Here is a 15,577-nt window from a genome sequence, read left to right on the forward strand (position 1 = left end):
GCCGGACTGGGCGGAGCCACGGGGCAAGCCCCGACCTGGAAGTACAAAGGCGGGCCCTCCAGACTCAGTGAGGCGCCAGCGGTCAGTGAGGCCGGACATCCACGACCAAGCTCCTGCTGGGGAGGCCACAGAAGGCAGCGGCCGAGCCAGCCTCCCCTGCTCCCGCTTCCCAGAGGGGGACTGGCCTAGCCTCCCCCGCTCCCGCTCCCCAGAGGGGGACTGGCCTAGCCTCCCCCGCTCCCGCTCCCCAGAGGGGGACTGGCCGAGCCTCCCCCGCTCCCGCTACCCAGAGGGGGACTGGCCGAGCCTCCCCCGCTTCCGCTCCCCCGAGGGGGACTGGCCGAGCCTCCCCCGCTTCCGCTCCCCAGAGGGGGACTGGCCGAGCCTACCCCGTTCCCACTACCCCAAGGGGGACTGGCCGAGCCTACCCCGTTCCCGCTACCCCGAGGAAGAGTCGAGCCGGACCGTGGCCACCACCCCGAGGATCCGCTGCGCCCCCCATGCACCCGTACCCCGAGGAGCCGATGGTGGTGGACCCCTCTGCTGAAGCCACGACGACTCAGGTACCCGAGGAGGGGGGAACTAGAAGTAGCCCGGGGGTAGCTGACCCCAGTCAGGCTGCCGACACTGACATGGGCTTGGGTGTGTGTTGTGGCCTGGATCCCCACTGACAGCAGCAAGTCTTTGCGCTGCTAGAGCTCCGGGCTGGGACACAGTGGAGTAGGAGGGCCTGCGTCCCCCCTGCCACTCACTCCTTGGGTGGCAGACTGCCCCATCCCCTTGGCCTGAGTGGGCTTTATAGACTTACCCTGAACTGCGGCCCAGCCCTGCCTGAGGGTCTGAGCCTTGTACCTGTGTTTGCTGCCCCGCCCTGAGCTAGGGCCCGGGCTTTGTGGATGCCTAGACGGTACTACCCATGTGTAGCGAGGCGGCCTGGTCCCCAGGCGCCCAGCGGGCGAAGAGCGACCCCTCCGCCGACAGGCAGACCCTTACAGCTGGGTCTCGTGCTTTCTCTTCTTTGGGGAAGGTTCAGGGCGCCATTGCTTGCCTCTGAACTGGTATTTTTAATTACCCCACTAGTGTCCTTGAGGAGTGGAGTGGAGAGGGAAGGACCTGGGCCCGCCCTCTTCTCTAGGTCCCAACCCAGGGGCCCTGAGGTTAGTGGTGAACCACTTGTACTGGTGGTTCCTTCCCCTGGGTTACTTCCCTCTCCTGCCCTTCAGCTTGTGGAGGGGCTTCTTGCCTTCCTTCTACACAAGCCAGGTGCCCCTTACCTAGGGTTTTTGGACTTCTCAGACCACAGCACTCTTCCAACTTTCCTTTTGTCTCTCTTGAAAACTGTTCTCTGCTTCAACTCCTTCAAATCTCTCTCTGCTCCAACCAAACCTTCCTGCACCAACAACCCACACTGTCTGACTGAAGCAGGGGGTTTATATCATGTGACTGACTGCTGGAGCTCTAATTGGCTTCAGGTGCTCTAGTTAATCTATAGCAAACCTTCCTCCCCTTGTAGGGAATAAGGCTCCCTGCTAACACTCTCCTGCTGCCCTCTGGCCATGCTGTATCACAGTGTGAATAAAGAACCAAGACACCATAATGTTGCTTCTGCCCAGCCGGATGAGTTTGTTAGTATAATGAGAAAAGAGATAAGGAATAGAGTTAAACGTGTTACTGGGTATGGTGGGACCATACACTGGAAGGCTGCCTGGCTCCTCTCTCAAGCCAAAGTCAAGCAACCAGTTAGGAGGGGCAAGAGGGGTTCGGTGGTGAGGCTTAAGAAATACTAGAAGCCAAGGAAAAGCCTGGCCTTGACCAGTACACAACCTCACTCTTTACCCCTCCCATGGGATACAAAAGAGATGGTACCAAGACCCCACACTCACGGCCCTCCAAAATGGAACATAACCATAAATTGTACGGGGTGGGACCAGGGGTAATTTTGGGCCTTCTCAGTGAAGAAAAAAAAAATTAAAAGTGAAAAACTGAGAGTGAGCAGGTTAACTGTTTCTGGGCAACTCCACGTGTTAACCTGCTCACTCTCAGTTTTTCACTTTTAAACTTTTTTTTTCTTCACTGAGAAGGCCCAAAAATACCCCTGGTCCCACCCTGTACAATTTGCTCCCCCAGTGTCTCTTGCTTTTGTTTGCAAGCCAGGTGGATTACAGGAGTGCCCTTGCCCGCTGTAGTTAACTGTTTCTGGGCAACTCCACGTGTTAACTACAGCGGGCAAGGGCACTCCTGTAATCCACCTGGCTTGCAAACAAAAGCAAGAGACACTGGTGGAACAAATTGTACGGGGTGGGACCAGGTGGGACCAGGGGTGTGCACTGCAGGTATATTTGGGCCTTCTCAATGAAGAAAAAAAAAGTTTAAAAGTGAAAAACTGAGAGTGAGCAGGTTAACGCGTGGAGTTGCCCAGAAACAGTTAACTACAGCGGGCAAGGGCACTCCTGTAATCCACCTGGCATGCAAACAAAAGTAAGAGACACTGGGGGAACAAATTCAGGGTTTTCAAGAGCAGGAAACAACCCCCATTCTTCTCCCAGAGCCAGGATACAAAACCCTTAGGGTAAGGATTCCCAACTGTTTGAACCTAGGGAGACCTACTCTTTGCTCAGAGCTAACAATATCCATTTTTTCTTCTTCTCCTCCTCCTCAGTTTGCTTCATTTGCTGCTGTTAGACTGTACTTTAAAATAACTTCACAGGGTTAATTTCTTGCTTTCCACCCTACTCTCCTTTTGCATTTTTGTTTTTCTAATGTTTTAATGGAGGGTACTTCGGATACTTATGTGAAATGGAGAGGGGTTTTTTTGGGGGGTGGGGGATAAAGCATGACAGAGGTCTACTATATTTCATTGAAATTTTTGGCCACCCTGGAGACAAATGTTTTACTGCCTTTTTGAACAAACCCAAGGTAAAGGAACTGGAAGCACAGACTAAGGCAGCTGTGTTGCAGGGATTGTACCTGGTGGCTAAGTCATTACAGGCAAAATGCAGCACCTTAAAGAATTGAATGCAGAAGTAAGTGATTTAAAGAAAGTGAGTGAAGAGTTAAAAGTAGTTTTTGCACAAATTAGTACTACAGAGTTTAGAGGGAAGTAAACATTTGGGAGCTGTGGAAATGTTAAAGAGTAACAGTTGTGGTGTTAGAAGCAGGAAATTCTTGGTTTGATAATAAAATCCAGGTATGTAAATGTAATTATTTGTGCAACTGGGTACAGTCACATTGGGTGGAACCTTGGTAGTTAAATTATACAAGGGGTCAGGTGGCTACTACCACCACTATGTTTTGTCCCCAGGAGTCTTTACAGCTATTCTGTGGGGAAACTGACCCTTTTCCCACATAAATGGTGTGTAAATAATCCATTCAGAGAAATAATCTAATCTAAATTATTTTACTATTGGACTTTTTAATCAAATTCACTAAGGAATTTAAGGAGTTTCCATTAAAACTTGGCTGCCTCCGATTGTACAAGATGGGAATGTAATCTGGGTACAGTTGTGTAAAATAATTAAAGCAGTGCAAGGGCTATTAGGCAAAAGAGAACTTTGTGTGTGTAAATACGTTGTGTAATTATGTAAGGTTTTAAGGACCTAAACCAACTCTCATGGTTTCTAAAATCCTGTTGGGAGGTTTAAGAAAAATTCTGAACCTTTTGTTTTTTGGTAACAAATGGCAGCTAAGAACCAGGAAATTAACAAAAAGTTAAAAGACAGCGTACCTCTGCAGCAAGGGCAAGGGTGGAATGTACAAAAGAAGCAATGTCAGAAACACTGAGCCTTAGGGTGGCTCTGAGGAATCAAACTGTCACTTTAATAAGTATAAATTTAATGCTAGTAAGTAACCCCGTAACAATGCGTAATATGTATGATTTTGGGGGGGAACTTTTAAGCATGCTAAAAATGGTACATTTCTACCCCGATATAACGCAACCCGATATAACACAAATTTGGATATAAGCCGGTAAAGCAGCACTGCGAGGGCGCGGGGCTGCGCACTTCGGTGGATCAAAGCAAGTTCAATATAATGCGGTTTCACCTATAACGCAGTAAGATTTTTTGGCTCCCAAGGACAGCGTTATATCGGGGTAGAGGTGGAATTACAAACAAACCTAATGTTCTAAGGTCCCACGGTAATACTGCCTCTCAGCTATTGCCTGTGAATAAATTTAAACCTTGGCCATTATAAACCTGGTCTGCTGTACAAGAAGGGAAATTGAGGTACACAACCTCATGGATTTCATAAATGAACAATGGGATAATTCACCCTTTCCCTTAAGGGTAGAAGCCATTGAAACCAGGTCTGCCTATAGAACAAAACACAGGAAAGTGTGGAGGTAATTCTTCTGTTTTTCCTTCACTCAGCAAGTGAATTTTTAAAAGGAAAGAGTATTTAGAGCAATAATCTCCTCCCCCATCCCTCCCCAGGGGGTAGAAAAATGTTCTTTTTGTTTTTCAGAGAGCTATCATGGATCTCAGCAGGTGGTGGACTGGTGAGAGGAACAAGGAGCAGCAAAGGTCAAAGTATGGTATGACCTGCCTGGAGAGCACGGTCTACCCAAAATGGGAGATCAAGTGATATACCAGATTCCAGGCGAACACCATCTATTCAGCATATTGGTAGGAGCGCTGCCAGCAGATTGAGGGAAGAGATTATTCCCCTTTATTCAGCACTGGTGAGGCCACACCTGGAGAATTGTGTCCGGTTTTGGTCCCCCCACTACAAAAGGGATGTGGACAAATTGGAGGGAGTCCAGCGGAGGGCAGCGAAAATTATTAGGGGGCTGGGTCACATGATTTATGAGCATGAGCTTTCGTGGGTGAATGCCCACTTCGTCGGATGCAACGTCTGTTAGTCTATAAGGTGCCACAGGATTCTTTGCTGCTTTTACAGAACCAGACTAACACGGCTACCTCTCTGATACATGATTTATGAGGAGAGGCTAAGGGAACTGGGGTTATTTAGTCTGCAGAAAAGAAGAGTGAGAGGGGATTTGATAGCAGCCTTCAACTACCTGAAGGGGGGGGGGGTTCCAAAGAGGATGGAGCTTGACTGTTCTCAGTGGTGGCAGATGACAGAACAAGAAGCAATGATCTCAAGTTGCAGTGGGGAGGTCTAAGTTGGATATTAGGAAACACTATTTCACTAGGAGGATGGTGAAGCACTGGAATGAGTTACCTAGGGAGGTGGTGGAATCGCCATCCTTAGAAGTTTTTAAGGTCCAGCTTAACAAAGCCCTGGCTGGGAGGATTTAGTTGGTGTTGGTCCTGCTTTGAGCAGGGGATTGGACAAGATGGCCTCCTGAGGTCTCTTCCAACCCTAACATTCTATTATTCTATTCCCAGCTCCTAAATGGAGGGGCCCTTACCTACTCCTTGACTGATTAGGGCCCAGCCTGCTGCTATTGGGAACAGAGAATGGAAGATGACAAAGGGCGCAAATATAAAGGTCGGCAGTGCCTACCACAAAGCAGTAACTCTCCTTCTCTGAGGCTGTGGACCTTGGTTCACCACTGGATTTCAGACACTTTAAATTCAAAATGCAAGCATACCTTTAGTTATGGATGTTGTGACGCTCTGTACCTCGGGGAAACACCCTACGCCCCCATGTTCATCTTTATAAAATGATTGTGTGGTATCCAATGCAAAGTTTGTCATGTTGGGTGTCTTCAGAAGGCTCATGATGCACTGAGCATGGTTGTTACAGTGATATTATAGGTAATTTCATGTATATAGTTATGTGGCTGCAAATGTATCCTCATGGTTTAAAGCAAGCCCAGGCAAAAACTCTCTAAGAACAAAGAGGCAGTTCACCCCTCATCAGAGCAGGTACGGGACAAACCCAGCCCAGCCTCACAGGAACAAAGGATGCTGGCCTAGGCAACAACTAAAGGATCTGTTAGACTCTGAGTGAGTCACCCCACCTTCCTTTGGTCAGTTTGGGACTGCAGTATGGTAATGCTCACCTGACTCTGAAGGCTGGGGGTGGGGGGAAGAGCAAAGCCAAGCCAAGAGGGAAGAAAGGACATGATAAAAGGGAGAGACGTTTGTCATGCTCTCCCTCTCTCCCACCTACATCTACAGACACCATCACACCAAGCGACTGAAGCACTGATCAAAGGGAAGAGCCTGGCTGAAGAGCAATCACCCAACCTGTGGTGAGAAGCATCTAAGTTTGTAAGGGCATTGAAAGTGTTAAGATCAGCTTAGAATGTGTTTTGCTTTTATTTCATTTGACCAAATCTGACTTATTATGTTTTGACTTATAATCACAACTAATCTGTTTGTTTTATTCTACCTGAAGCAGTGTGTTTGGTTTGAAGCATGTCAGAGACTCCCCTTGGGATAACAAGCCTGGTACATATCAATTTTTTTGTTAAATTGATGAACTCATATAAGCTTGCAGAGTCCAGCGGGCATAACTGGATACTGCAAGATGGAGGTTCCTAGGGTTGCGTCTGGGACTGGCGATACTGGCTAGTGTCATTCGGTTGCACAATCCAAGGAGCAGCTCACATGCCCGAGGCTGTGCGTGAACAGCCCAGGAGTGGGGGTTCTCACAGCAGAGCAGGGTAAGGCTGGCTCCCAGAGTCAACGATTGGAGTGACTTAGCAGATCACTGGTCCAGACAACACCAGAGGGAAATGTCACAGATGTAAGCGAAGGGTTTTGAAAGGTCCAGCTCAGGTGAGGAAGTGCAAAACTGCATGTAGATGGGTTGGACTCACCCCTGCGGCACCTCATGCTGGTGACTCTGGGGAATTAGCTCTTTCCAGCCCTGGAGCGCCCTCTGCAGGCCGGTGATCCACCTGTTTGCTACTGGCTCTGTGTCCCTCCCAGGACCCCAGTGCCCCTTTAACCTGGGGTGCTGCCCCCAGCAGTAACCCCTTTTCTCTCTGGGTTTCCCCTGCCTCGGGAACCCCCCACCCTACTATCCCCACTTCGCCTCAGTAGTGGCTACTGCCCAGTCTCTATCTAGCCCCTGTTCACTGGGGCAGACTGCAGTATCCAGTACTCATCATCAGCAAAGGGGGTTTGGACCTGCTGCCTTTGCTTACCCCTAGGTTGCCCCTTGCAACCCCCAGTACCTATAGCCCTCTGCTAGGCCGCAGCCTGGGGTTTTCTAGGCTGGAGCTTCCCCAGCTCCTCAGCCTTTCCCCAGCCCTGCTTCCCTCTAGGTACCTTGTTTAGCTACTAAGCAGCCAAGCCCATCTCTCTCTGAAGGCAGAGAGAGACTGTCCGTCTTCTGGTGTCCCTGCCTTCTTATAAGGCCCTGTTGCTCTGTTTGGGGCATGGCCCCCAGCTGCAGCCACTTCCCCAATCAGCTCAGCCTTGAGAGCCACTGCTCTCAAGCCCTGCCAGGCCACTTTTTAAACCCCTTCACAGCAGGAGCAGGGTCCACCCTGCTACACTGCACCTTCAGCTTTTTTTTTTTTTAATTATATGTTCAAATGACTTTCCTTCAGGAATTCCTCTGTACCCAAAGTGCATGAAACAAGTTGCAGCTCTTTGATCATTTGGGTGGGGTGATATTAACTGTTGATGATATGCTGATTTACTGCAAAAATGATTGATGAGCTTTGGGGAACTAAAAAAAAAGTTGTCACAGAAGCATCAGAAATATTTTGAGATGAACAAAGTCTAAGACCTCACTCGATGTAAATTGACATGCATAGGGGCCTGTCATTTTGCAAGATGATGGCCCAATGGCATGTGCTTCCAAAATACTGTCTAAAACTCCATAGCCCAGTGTTTATATTGAGAAGAAATGCTGGGAGTTGGTTTGCTTATGAGTAGTTTCATAAATATGTTTCTCAGCCAAATCAGTCAAAGTAGAAACATACCATGAACAGTCAGAACCACATTACAGCAACCCCTGTGCCAGAGTACATACAACCTGGACTTCAGAACAGGAACATGATTTTAGCCAAAGTACAGATTACACGTGTAACATGCTTTATGCACCAAGGTCATGTGTCTCAGCCACTCCTAAGAGTCTGTCCTATATGAAAAACAGAAAATATCTAGGGTGCATCTTCCTCACATTAACTCAGGTGACTAGCACCCACATAAGCCTACCCTGGGTGTGAGCAGCCACACTGCAAAGCTCCAACCAAATTACTGTGACCTCACTGGCACAGCATTCCCCTGTGTGTTTTGCTAAGGCCTGGTCTACACTGGGGGGGGGAGGCGGTCGAACTAAGGTACGCAAGTTCAGTTACACGAATAGCGTAGCTGAACTCGAACTACCTTAGTTCGAACTACTCACCCGTCCAGACACCGCGGGATCAAAGTCCGCGGCCCCCCCATCGACTCCGCCACCGCCGTTCGCGGTGGTGGAGTTCTGGAGTCAACGGGAGCGCGTTCGGAGTTCGAGATATCGCGTCTAGATGAGACGCGATATCTCGAACTCCGAGAAGTCGAACGCTACCCGCCGACCCGGGCGGGTAGTATAGACGTAGCCTAAGACTCCTAGGGGAACATCCAAGGGCTCTTTGTGCTGCAGTAAGCTGAGCCACTCTATGATTTTTCCCAGTGAATTGTGGGAGAATGTCTGCCCTTCTGGGCACACAGGGTGGAATTGTGGGATGGCACTGGAGGACTATCAGCTTGTGAGTGATTTAGCCTGCATCATCCCCACTGCAAAGTGCAGGGGTTACAAGCTGGAGGGAGCATGGCACACAGGCTCTAACCTTTATAGCCCCAGCTACTCCAGGATTCAAAGTACCACTAAACAAGGGTGAGGGGGTTTTGCATGCGGACAGCAGAGGAGTTGGGGCAACAGCTGAGTAAGATCCTGGGTTAACTCTGCAGTGAAGATGTAACCCTAGACAAAACTAAGGAGCACAGTGGCTCATTGTTTCTTGAGGATACCCTGAATGCTATGCATTGGAAAGTAAGAACCCACCTTAGTCACTGGCAATGAAAATCCCCCAGAGCAGCAAAGACAGACTCCAGGTGGCAGATCCACTGGTCTGGGAACAAAAAGTGGCTGTGTGATCAGAAACTCAGCAAGGCTCAGAGAGCAGCATTGATGAGTCCAGTCAGATTCAGAACAACCCCTCTCCTCTGTCAAGGGGTTTGGATTGTTTATCTGGACCATCCAGTCTAGATATCCCCATCTGTGTTGTATGAATTAGTTTGTGACTGCTAGCTTTGTCTGCCATTGTGGGACCCTTCAGAGCGATTCCCCTTCCTTGCTGTGTGTGAGTGTTGGGGGAGAGGGGTGATGCATGGGCTGTAGTGGCTGCACTACAGATGCAAAAGCCCCTCCACTCCTAACAGGTGGGGGTAGGGAAATCATCATTTAGGTTATGAGACTTCTGATCTTGGAGCTGCGGGACCAAAGCTCAAGAGCCAGATGTGATAACTTTGAGCCCCAGCAGAGGGCAGCGGTTACTCTCACACATGTACAACCCATCAGAGCCTCAAACTGCGAACTCTGCCGTCTTGTTTTAAGGGTCATTGCAGCCGCTGACTGATCCTTAGCTTGCCCCTGGTCATAACTCAGAAAAGCCTGAGTTTTGTTTCAGAATCAGGCATTTTACTAAGGGAAACGATGAAAGAACAAATCACAACAACAACAACTCAGGACAAAGTAACAATTCCCATCCCATATTTTTTCAGCTCCTGGAAACTGCAGAACGGCATCACAGGGAAGTACCGCAGATGTGGGTCTGTGCATAAGTATAACTCAACAGGAATAGGGCCGCCCGGGGGGCGAGCGGGGCAATTTGCCCCGTGCCCCGCAGGGGCCCTGTAAGCCCTGGCTGAGAATCCCTTTCGTGGCTATAGGCACCTTTTTACTTACCCGGTGGCAATCCAGGTCTTCAGCGGCATTTTAGTCACTCTGGGTCTTCGGTGGCATTTCGGCAGCAGGTCCTTCAGTGCTGCTGAAGACGTGAAGCAACTGAAGGACCCGCCGCCGCCACAGACTCGGAGCACCGCCCAGTGTGTATGTCCACTCCCCTGCTTTGCCCCAGGCCCCCTGAATCCTCTAGATGGCCCTGAACAGGAATATTGGGTGATGCAGATAAAAGTGACCTCTCAGATCCCTGCAGACCTCCCTAGTGGGTACTGAAAAACCAGCACTGCAGTAGCCTGTGGAGGCACAGAGCTATACCACATGACAATGGCTTTAGCTGATATTTTTCCATTCTCTCTAAACAGTGTTCCACTCAGGGAAGCTATGTTATTGGATACATGTATACGTCAGAGTCCCTGCCCAGAATGGGGGCTAAAAGGGCAGCTTTCCACAGGCTCCACATTGGACAGGGCCTCCAAACCCATGGAATTTGAATGACCTGGCACGCAGGATGACGGCACCACTCAGGTCTGGCCCATCTGTGCCTCCATCATGATGGAGCAGTGGCCCGAACCTGAGTGTTGCTTTGCAACCTGATGCATGGGGTCAATGCCTGGAGCAGGGCCCAGCCCCATAGGATAGGAGCTGCTGCTGCAGAGTGGGTGTGAGGCAGGATCAGTCTCCAACTCCTCCCCCCTCTTACCAGGGCTGCTTTCATCTCCACGGTAATTTTTTTGGAAGGGTGGGGGGGGGGGCCTCAGTTTCAGATTTTGCCCCAGGCCTCCAAAAACCACTGTGCAGCCCTAATCAGATGCTAGGGTCTGCTTCAGTTATGCCACTGTGAGCCGGGAGTCAGTGCATGCAAGGAATGCTGGATTCACACTAGTGTCACCGAGAGCAAAATATGGCCAAAGCTCTCTCCAAAGACCACACCAAGTTTTTAAAAATTGGAAAAGATCCCCTATTTCGTGTTATTAGCAATGCTTCAGCCCAAGGATAAACACTAAATAGCTTTTCAGTGTCTCCCTCTCTGTCCTTTTTGTGGTGCCAACAGAATGTGAGGCACCATGTAGCTAGGTGCTGTAATGTGCTGTGTGTATAACTGGGAATGTCTCTGAAGATTGTCACCCTCAGGATATTAGCACAGGACTCCTGGAGTCCTGAGTCAAGATGGTTGGAATTTTTAAATGGGAAATGTTGTTTGTGGCATGGGGAGTTTTTGTTGTTGTTGATGGCGGTAGTGATGATTTGGTTTGGTTTTCTTTGTGGGGGAGGGGGAGAGTTGTTCAAAGCGGGAAACTTTTATAAAAAGCTTCTGATTGATTAGAAAACTCTGAACAAACCCATGCACCTCTCTAACTTCTGAAAAGTTGCTGAGTGGCAAAAGGAAAATCAGAAAGACATTAAAAAACAAAAGAAAACCAAACCCTGGACATTCAGTGACCAAAAAAAAAAAAAAAAAAAAAAGTGAGAGAAGAAAAACAAATTACAAAAATAAACAAAACCCTAATGTTGAAATTAAAACAAACAAAAATGTTTTCCAAAAATCCTTAAACAAAGGAAAACTCCTTGAAGGAATTTCCATTCCAAACCAGATTTTGAAAATTTTCATAAAACCTTCTCTTATCCTGGCTTTCATTTTTAAAGAGTACATCCCTAGCCCTTTGCCTTGCAAAGATAGACATCCACGATAAATCAGTCCCCAAGGTGGCTTGTTGGCAGGGAAACAGGTGCTGGTGCTGGATATTCCTGCTGAATCCATTGCTATCTTAGCATCAAACTCTGTTTGAGTGGAAAAGTCACTGATTTTAAAGCTGTGGGTGACAGATGCCTCATACCCATTTCTGCTGGGGCAGGGCAGGAGGTTTGCATCACCTGACAGTTTGATCCCCATGTAACCCTTGCTGCCCACTCCCCAGTTGGAGTGGGCAGCGAGGAGGGCTGGGTTCAGTATCTAGGGAGTTCCTTTTCAACAGTATAACCAAAACCAGCTCAAGCCCCCAGAGGCACCTCAAAGAGGCAATTCTTCCCCTCTCGCAAGCACAGAGTCAGAGGTAGAAAAAGTTTCTTTACTAAAAGTAACCTAGCATTAATCTGAGAAAACAGCACTAGCGTATTCATAAACATTAAAGCATGAGCAAGACACCTTCCCTGGAGTACCCTGGGCAGTGTTCTTTGCTTCAGGTTCTTGAGTCTAACACCCAAGTTCTTGTTGTGTATCCCTCCCCCAAGACCCACTCACAGTTGTTGTGCCTGGTCAGCACAGACCCAGAGTTCATAGGTACATCTGTGTGAATTCTCCTGCTGCCATGAGCGGGGTGGGGTGGGGTAAATGCCTCCATGCTCACTCCACTGTCTGAGCTCTGCCAGCTTGCTGCTCCCTCCAACTGCCTACTTGCTGCTCCTTACAGCCACCCCCAGCTCACTGTTCCCACCAGCAGCCACCTGCCAGTCAGTCTGAGTGATTTAACTCTGTGCAGGAAACACAGTCCTGCTACAAGTGATTTCAGAAGGTAGTGGGTTATCTCAATTGATTGTTCACAGTCAGATTGACAACTGGTTTCAGCTCTGAGTGAACAGTTAAAACAAAGAGGTTCCTAATGAAGCCTATTTAGATTGAACAGTGGGGAGGACCCTGGCTAACATACCAGCCCCCACCCCTCTTACTTTCACAGGTCTCTGACATTCAAGCCCCTGGCTTAATGAGGTTCTTTCAACTGAGGACAGTTGGGACAGTTTCAGCACAGTCCTGCTTTCCTGTATTCCTACAATAATTACAACATTGGTAACCATATTTCACTACCCCTGCATTCAGTACTAAGGTCATTTGTACCCAACATCAGCCAACCCTGATCACTTTGGCAACAGTGCATCTGCTGGATATTAGGCACAGCAGGTGCAAACTATTTACATAAACACACTGAAGTCTCTCCCTCTCCCAGCTGGCTGTCAGAGAAGCATTCATTTAGCCCCTGCTTACATCCTCCTCTTGGCCAAGAATTTGTCATCCTGGCAAATCACACTCCAGGTTAGATCAGCTACATGAGTTCTCCTCAAAGGGTCTGAGGAAACCCACTATGGCTGCCACAAGCCAGTGAGCTGAGTGTGTCATTTCCTCACTAACCACTGCAGTGACTAGCCTCTCACTAGTCCCTAGCAACTCCCTGCCAGAGTTGCTACATTTCCCTGAGCCACTTCCCCACAGCTCTCCTGCTTCTCTTCTTCACCCTTACCTTAGGGCTCCCTTATCAATAGCTTGACAGTCTCTTCATTAACCAGCCCTTCAGCTACACTTCCTATCCTCTGGCTCTCCTCAGCCTGACTGGAGTGAGCCCTATTATAGTATCAAAAGGGCCTTAATTAGAGTCAGGTTTTCACATTACCTTAATGACCTCACCTGATGCTTAGCAGGTTAATTGGAGTCAGGTGTTCTCATTAGCCTGGAGCAGCCCCTACTCTGGTCAGTCAGGGAACAGAAAACTTCTTCTCCAGAGGCCAGTAGATTGGCCCTCAACTCCTCTTCCGTAGTTCTCTGGCTTGGAAGGAGGTGGGAAGTTCACTAGACCCTGGGATCTTGTTACTCCAGCTACTCCCCTGGCCAGGCCAGGCACCCCCCAACTCTTCTCTGCTACCTAGCTGCTGGATTGCCTCCCCCCCTCACACCACCCCCGGTTGTTGCTGCTCCTGCCGCAGCCCCTTTGGGGGAGGACCTGATGGCCTGCTCCCCAGAGGAGGGGAGTGAGGGACCCCAGTCCCAGCTGTTGCTACTGCTGCTGTGGATGCCACCACTACCACCTGTCAGGGGTCCTTCCTGCCTGGGCATACACCCAGGTGGTGGCAACCCCCCCGCCTGCTGCTACATCATCTCTCCTGGCCATCGCCTCTGCTGCCATCTCTAGCAGCCGGGGCCCCTTCCCCACCTTGACCAGGAAGCATGGCATCCGTTAGCTCCTGGTGCCCGCCTCGCCCCACGTGGAGACCATCATGGCAGCATCCAAAATGTAGGGGAAGGTCGTCTTCTTCCAGACTTCGGAGGCCACTGCCCAGGAGGTGATGGAGAACGGCCTGGCGGTGGGGAGCGTGTTCGTCCCCCTGGAGCTGCTGGAGGACCTGGGTGCCCAGTTGGTCCTGACCACCGTCCCTCCCTACTAATGCCGCCCTGTTACCCCCTCTCTGCCCTGGGGAAACTGATCTCTGTTGTTAGCCCTCTCCCGCTGGGCTGCAAAGACCTCGCCCTCCATCACGTCCTCTCGTTCCGCCGGTAGGTGCAGCTTCAACTGCCACCAGCAGCACGTGATGGAGAGGCGCTCGAGGAATCCTTTCTAATCCCCTACCAGGGGGCCCGTTACCAGGTGCATTACTCTAAGGTGCTACCTCTGCCGGGCGATGGGGCACATCAGGAGGGACTGCCCCTTGGCCCGGCATGGAGGAGCGTCCAGGACCCCCAAGCCCTGGCAGGGTGCCGGCCCTCTGCCAGCAGGCCTCAATTTGGCCAACCTCGCCCTGTCCCCCATGCTCTCTCCCCCTAACTGCTGCTTCCACTCCCGCCTCCGAGGAACCCCTGAACTCTTCCACCAGCCCGGCCGCGGATGGCCCCCCGCTAATGGCTGCTGAGCCTATTGAGGTGACGGCCAGTGCCACATGGCCGGGACCTGAGTCATCAGGGGCATCCCTCGCTGATGCAGAGCAGCCGGCCTCCTTCCCTGGTGGGGGCCCCACTGCTGTTTCCCCACCTATCAATGCCATAGCCACAACACCCGCCTTGAAGCGCGAGCCTAGTATCATCGAGAGCCTCATTCCCACTCCATGGACCCCTGAGCCTGACCAAGAGGTGCCATACCCCGGTAGCTCGGCTGCTGGGGACCCCGGTCCCAAATCTGCCCCTCTCCCCAACCCTGCTCCTGACCCCTGCCCTGCCCCGTTGGCCCCCGGTCCCCTCCCCTCCACCTCCCGTGCTGCTCTTGCTGCCCCTCGGGCCGTCTCCTTCCCTTTCCCAGAGGATGACCCCCAGGGTGCGGCCTTCGTGTTCCCTTGTCCCGACCCCATAGGGGCTGCTATTTTCCCTCCGCCGCCTCCCACTGAGCTGGGGTCTGAGGAGGGCTGTGTGGTGTTGGCACATTGGGCACCACGCTGGGGGGTCCACCCCCTGTCTGCCCGTCTTGGTAGGCCATGGGGCTTCGACAGGGGCCCCACTAGAGGACAGCCAGGGGGCTGTTACCCCACCCCCTGATAGGCTGTGAGAGTTTCTCCAGGTCGCCCGTGGGTCCCAGAACAACTTGCAGCTCACTCTCCAGCTCTGGGGGGACTTTTATCAAATCCTCCAGGCCATAAGGGCCATTCTGGAAGAGGGTAAAGGGAGGCAGACCCTGCCAGAAAGGAACCCCCCCCCAACCCTCCCCATGGCACCTACGATCTTCGCAACATTAAACACCCTGGACTGTAGGATGGGTCTCCACAGGTGCCAGGTGCTTTCCTTCCTATGGGGAGGGAGCGTTACTCTGTGGTTTTCCTGCAGCAGACCCATACAGTTCCAGCCACTGAAGCAAGTTGGCAGCTGGAGTTGGGGGACAGGGTCTATTTTAGCCACCTCAGCACCACTTTGGCTGGGGTGGCTACACTGTTCTCCTACAACCTGAGTTGCTGGGGATTGCCAAGGCTGTGCTGGGCCGCCTGCTGCACCTCCGGGTCCGCATAGACAGGCTAGTGGTCAACCTCATCAATGTTTATGCCCTGACATCGGGCCCGGAGCAGCTGTGTTTCTATCAGCAGA

Source organism: Mauremys reevesii, linkage group 1 (assembly GCF_016161935.1).
Source record: "Mauremys reevesii isolate NIE-2019 linkage group 1, ASM1616193v1, whole genome shotgun sequence".
Classification (NCBI taxonomy): Eukaryota; Metazoa; Chordata; order Testudines; family Geoemydidae; genus Mauremys; species Mauremys reevesii.